Genomic DNA, 6,548 nt, shown 5'->3' with positions numbered 1-6,548 from the left:
GCAGAAAACGCCGTCAAAGTTAGTGGATGTTTGTCGCGTTTGCTGCGACACATTCTCGCCAACTAAAAGAAACAAACATAATCTTTTACAAGGCCATGACTCATCCATCCGGCTGGAATACAGAGGGAATCGCCTTGTTGTTTACACATACTTCCGGGTAGAAAACCAGCAGAGCTTTTATCTCTCTCTCTCTCTCTCTCTCTCTCTCCATATATATATATATATATGTATATATATATAATCACATTTTTCACATCACTGTATCACCGTTTAGACTAATCCGATGTTTGCAAAGTCTATAAACACAATGATTGAACAAACATTACTATTTCTTAGCCGTTAGCGGTGTCTGTAATACATTACTATTTCTTAGCCGTTAGCGGTGTCTGTAATAGGTAATAACTCAAACGGTCCATGAAAAAAATATTTTTTCCAGCGGATATCTTAGTTACAACATGATTGAGCTAGCAAAGCAGTTTTGTGTTGCTATGTGTGGTATTTATTCAGTTTTGGGAAATCACGATGTCTAGCAGCAAAGCTAACATCAGGACGTCATCTCTTAAAGCCTCCTGTTGTCGGATACGACATGAAACTACTCCAGTTAGCTCAATCATGTTGTAACTAAGACATCCGCTGAAAAAAATATTTTCTTCACGGATGAGCACACGTTTGATAAAACAGAGTTAAATCTCTTGGCATCCATTTTCAAGCTCTCTGTGTGTTTGTTTCCTTGCAGACGAGAAAAGGGGGAGCGCACATTTCCGAGAAGGCGTGTCCTTTTCTAAAATGCAAGAGGCGTTGCTTTGTTGCCGGCCATTTTCGCCGGTGTGTTAAACACACTTTAGAAAGGAGTGTCCCCAGACTATCAGAAGGCGGAGATCTCTGATTGTCTGGTGGCGAGACTACTGGGCATGACACCTGCTCTTTATTGTGCCTTGCAGTGTGTCGGCCTGCTGGCTGTGGCTGTGTGAGACCGGAGTTGTCCGTGCTGTTGGCCCGTGCTCTTTGGTCCACTCTCCTCAGGTATGTCGGCTCACTGAATCGGCAGCTGTAATTCAGCTCTCCAGCTGGCGGCTAACTTTTACTTTTCCTGGTCTCTCAGCAGCGTTTAACTGCGGCCCGCTGTTCTCCCTCTTCTCTCTGTCGGAGGCTGTGCTGATGCTCTGTGGTAGGTGGCCTGTAATCGGGTTATACCTTTTTCATTCATGTATTCTCACCATGTGTGTAATTGTTATTGTTTGTGTGCGTGCTTTGCAGGCACGTTTGGGCCTGGCTGTGCGCTGCGGTGCTCCATTCACCGGGACTCTACTGCTGTCTTGTCTGGGTCTGGTGAAGTAAAGTTTGCTCACATCTGGTCGTGGCTGTGAAATCGCCACGGGTCTCTGTTTTACTCCTGTGTCTCGTTTATGATCACTTTCAGTGACGTGCTATAATTTGCTGGTTCCCAATGTCACTGTACGCTCGAACACGTGATCCATCGTCTGTGCCAATCATATGTAGTCGGCGGTTCTGATTAATTTCTTTTTTTATTATTTTGATTGGGTTTGCACTTTTATTCTTTTCTTTGAGTGTATTACTAAATGATTTGCTTTGCTTTGATTGCTTTATTTGATTGTTAAATACTTTACTTTGATTGCTTTGTCTTTTTGGGGTCCACCACTCATGTGACAAAGTACTTGTGGTTGAAGAGTATCTGTGGTTACAGTGTTGCAGCATTGGAAGAGCTAAGCGTCGCTGACTGAATTGTTTAATTGTCTTTTTAAAATAATTGAGTATAAATAAAAATATATTTTTTATACCTTATATCTACGTCTGTTGTCTGGGTGCATTCGGACCTGCGTCCTTAACTAATTTCCTGGGGGCGAAATTCCCCCAGGTGGCGTTGTCGTGCAGCACTAAAATTATCCTAAACCCAGTTAACCCATTTCCACTCTCCACTCTCATGCCACATCTTGGCATTGTCGGCAGGATGCACTCCCAGACACAGACGTGATTTATTCTTTTGTTTTTTTTGAGAAATGAATTTTTTTTTATTCACTCTTAAGTATTCTCTCAGTGGGAGACTGCCAAATATTGTGTGTTTAGTGTGTTGAGAGACAAGACAGCAGTAGTTGTCCAGACACTTAACCTACCTGTGATTTCAGGACTCCATTTGGTGTGAAGCTTTGGTGCAGCTTGCCCCCTACAGTTATGGAGGAGGAGATGCAGCAGCTTAGAGACCTGGTGGCCCAGTTAAGGGCAGAAAGTAAGCGGCTGCTTCAGGTGGGTGTTGCCCCCCAGGCGGTTCCCAGTGTGGCTGCTTCTGTCCCTCCTGCCGTGGCGGGTGGTGCCCTGCCTGCTGGCCCAACGGTCACTGAGCGGTTGGTGGTCGTGCCCAGGGACCGTAGATGCCCCATGTTTAACGGTAAGACTGGCATTGGCATAACCGAGTGGGTGGAGGAGGTTCAGGCATGCATTCGTGCTCGCCATCTGTCTGTTGCTGACCAAGCTTTCTTCATCTTTGACCATCTGGAAGGTGAGGCCAGAGAGGAGTTAAAAATATCGCACCAGCGCTGAGAGGTGTGACCCCGCTAAAATATTAGCAATCTTGACAGAGTTGTTTGGCCGTGCTAGATCATATGTAATGCTGCAACAGGCCTTCTTTTCCAGGAAGCAGCAGGAGGGCCCTCCTGGCTCTCATGGAGCAGGTGAAACAGTGCGCCCTGGAGGGCTTGCTTGATGTAGAAGTCCTACTTCAGGATCAGTTCGTGGAACATGTCTTGGACAGTGCTCTTCGCCGCCAGCCTACTGCCACATTATTGGAGGTGCGTGGGGAAGGCATGCGCTGGGAGAGGGAGGGTTTACCAGGGGGCACACGGGAATGCAGTGACTCCCTCCCATCCATGTATGGCCTGCAGTATGGGGTACAGGGCAGTTCTCAGCCAGCTCCTACTGTCTCTTTGCATGACCCCGAGTTTAGTGAGTTAAAAGAGCTGTTAGAGCTCCAGCAGGAACAACTCAATCAACTCACCAACACTGTCGCCTCCATGCAGTCTTCCCTTCCGCCAGCTCGATCCTCTCGTAATGGCCCTGTGATTTGCTGTCGTTGACCCCAGCCTGGTCACTTTGCCAGGGATTTTGAAGGGGAACGGGTCCGTGCTCTGCCTGCTGCTGGTCTGTCTTCCACTGTGGCCAGGCCCACTAACTCCTCTCGCCAGCTGGAAAACTAGAGCCCACTGAGCTGCCGAGCCACAGCTCAGATGGGGAGTCAGCAGGCTCACAGCTGGCAGCTGCAACCAGGTTAATGGCATCCTGTCCAAATATTGACGTTGTCATGAATGGGGTCACTGTCTCCTGCTTGGTGGACACCGAGATTCCACTGTCACTGAGAGCTTCTTTCATGAACACTTTCCACCTTGGGGGCATGATGGCCTCCAGTCCTGTCATTGGTTGCAGCTTCGGGCTGCTAATGGGCTTGCTATTCCCTACATTGGTTATCTGGAACTGGATGTCATTCTTTGTGGTAAGAAGATCCCTGGCTGTGGGATTCTGGTGGTGAAGGACGCTGCGAGCGTTGAATCTTCAGTTCCTGGTATCCTTGGGATGAATGTCATCCGCCGCTGCTACCAAGAGCTGGTAGGTTTTCCCTCTTCGACCTACCGGCAGTCACCCAGTCTCCTGGTCCTGTCATTGAGGCCTCGCTGCATTACCACCAGGCCACCACTTGGTCTATGTTCCTTCTACGGGTGCTGTTCGGGTTTGAGGTTCTCGAGTGGTGCAGATCCCGGGGGGTGTCATGAAGATGGTGGCTAGCACTTGCCCGGAACAGTTCTCTGGTCAGTCTTTGCTTTTTGAGCCACCAGAGTCTGGATTGCCAGCTGGGCTGCTGGCTTCCCTCTGTCTTGTCCAGGTTGTGCGAGGTACAACCTACATTCCAGTGGTCAATGTTGGAACCGCTGAGCTTCTCCTCTATCCACGAACCTGCCTTGGTGCCCTGAGTCCTGCTGAAGTGGTCAGTCTTCCTCCTGGGGTCACAGAGGTCAGATCCTCTGCCACTGTTTCTGCTCAGGTGGCTGCTAGCTCAGGGCAGGGTGGGGTTGAATCTGTTGATTTGTCTGCACTGGCAGAACCAGAGCAGGTGCAAGTCCGGTCATTGTTGCAGAGGTTTCGTTCAGTCTTCTCTGCTCATGAGGGTGACCTTGGCTGTACAAATCTGGTTTCTCATGACATTCCCCTGCTTGACGACGTCCCGATTCGGTAGAGATACAGACGCATCCCACCTTCTGAGTATGAGGCAGTCAAGACACATATCAATCAGCTCCTCGAGGCCCAGGTCATAAATGAAAGCAGCAGTCCATATGCTTCTCTGATCGTTTTGGTGAGGAAGAAGGATGGTAGTCTACGCATGTGTGTTGACTACCGCCTGCTTAATACCAAGACAAGGAAGGATGCTTTTCCTTTGTCTCGCATTGAGGAAAGTCTTGATGCTTTGGCTGGGGATCAGTGGTTCTCGACTTTGGATTTGGCGAGCGGTTACAATCAAGTACCAGTCTCAGAGCAGGATAAACCAAAGACGGCCTTTTGCACACCATTCGGGCTCTTTGAATGGAACCGCATGCCTTTTGGGCTATGCAATGCGCCAAGCACCTTTCAGCATCTCATGCAGAGGATGTTCAGTTGACGCGGGACAAAGGATAGAGCACGTTACCCCTCAACAGGGCCGCCGCGTGACCCAGACGCACCACGGGGGAAACGGTCGTTTTCTTGACAAACAAAGAAGCGCCCAATATTTTTTGTCAGCGTGGAGCGGGCCCAACAGGTGAAGCTCGCCGGAATTAGCGGTAAACCAAGCTCTCTGCACTAGACCTTTGTTCGGTCCGTTATTTGTCACCACAGAATCCATAGAGCCGGCCGTGTCTTTGTAAAATAACCCGAATCCAAATATTTTTCGCTGTCTCCGGGAATGAAAAACTCTATAGGCCCCGAGTCAGTAATGGCCGATAAAGGCAAAATCTCTTTTCGTCTTTAGACAGCTGTGTCATGGGGGCTGAAAATAAATCCAGCTCCACCATACTGCACTCGGCCGATTTGTGAGGTAGAAGAGCCATGTTTTGTTTTTTTTTGTTTTTTTCTAAAAGATATCGCCGGACCTTATCGCCACTGCTGCTGCGGGGCTCCGGGTAGACTTCTTTCCCTTAGTGCCTCTCGTACCAACTGACTTGCCCTTCCTTGGGACCTTGGGACCTCCCCCGGAGGTCTCTTTCTCGCTCTTCTAGCCAAAACCATAATACCCCCGGATCCTTCTTGAGACGTCTGATCAGAGTTTCAACCCGCTATTTTACCTACGGTGTGGCTCATGACCTCCATTTTTTTAGCGGCCGCCTTGAGATAAGGCTTAGCAATGGCAAAACCTTTTTTCACGATAGGGGACACAAAACGGAATAATCTTGAAAATATAGACCCTATCCCTCGCCCGTACATGACAGGGGAGCTGTAAAAATAGGGGAGGGCTCCACCCGCTTGGTTTTCATAGTAGCTCACAAAACGACAAGGATCGTGGTAATGGGTCAATGTTTCAACGAGGTCTTTGGAGGTCTGAAATGGAGTTTCACGATAGTCTTGCCAAAGGTAAAGTTTACCGGCTTATTTTGATCGGTCTTAATCTCAACGTGGATTCTTCCAATGTGTTTCTTGATGACCGGTAGATATGAGGCGGGATTAAAACACTGCGTGATAACGTCGCCATACATTCCTTGTATAGGAACGGTCCTCAAGAGCGGAACGTAGGCGTCGCCTACGAGCTGATGACTTACCACGTCGCTATAGCAGTAAAGGTGGTAATTCCCTGCTTTTATATCGGCCGGGTGGGGCGCAAGATGATACTGACCGCCTGCCTGAAATTCAAATCTTTTTTGGATGTTGTTAAACGCTAAAAAAATGTTGCTGTCGACGACTCTAAGATGTGTGTTTAGCTCGGCCTTGAGCAGTTCAAAGTTGGCGTAATATCCCCCTCTGAACCTTCGACGGTTGACTACGGTCTCCCCGTCGGGTGTCGCAGGTTTCTTTCTCCGCTCAAAGTAGGCCGCATCTTGAGGAATGTTATGCCACGTGTGCGGGTACGAAATCTCCGTCAAGGCCACTTGCCACGTGCCCTCCAAGTCAATATGTTGCTCCAAGTCGACGTGAAAACTGGAGCCGGTATTATTTTTAAATACGTCCGCGCTGGCGTTGGAGGGCAGGGTAATGTAAAACCCCTCGCCGCCAGAGATCTGAGTCATGATGAAATGAATACGAATCTGACGTATGACGCCTTCTTATAGATATTTCAGCTCGTCGGGGCATGGGTTCATCATTTGGCTTGGGCCTGGCCGGGCCACGTCGTACACGTTGATGGCACTGGGGGGTTGGTTGAAGATTGTCTGGTCTGCCATCCCTCCTATCGCAGTCGTTCCCCACTCCATCGTGGTCATTCCCCGGCCTGGGATCTCAACTGGGGGCTGGTCCTCTGGCATGGCACATTGTGAGTTGTCAGCAGGGTTCAAGGGATTGATGGGAGTCCAGTTCGGGAT

The sequence above is a fragment of the Epinephelus moara genome, chromosome 8 (assembly GCF_006386435.1).
Source record: "Epinephelus moara isolate mb chromosome 8, YSFRI_EMoa_1.0, whole genome shotgun sequence".
Taxonomy (NCBI): domain Eukaryota; kingdom Metazoa; phylum Chordata; class Actinopteri; order Perciformes; family Serranidae; genus Epinephelus; species Epinephelus moara.
This window is presented reverse-complemented; position numbering follows the sequence as displayed.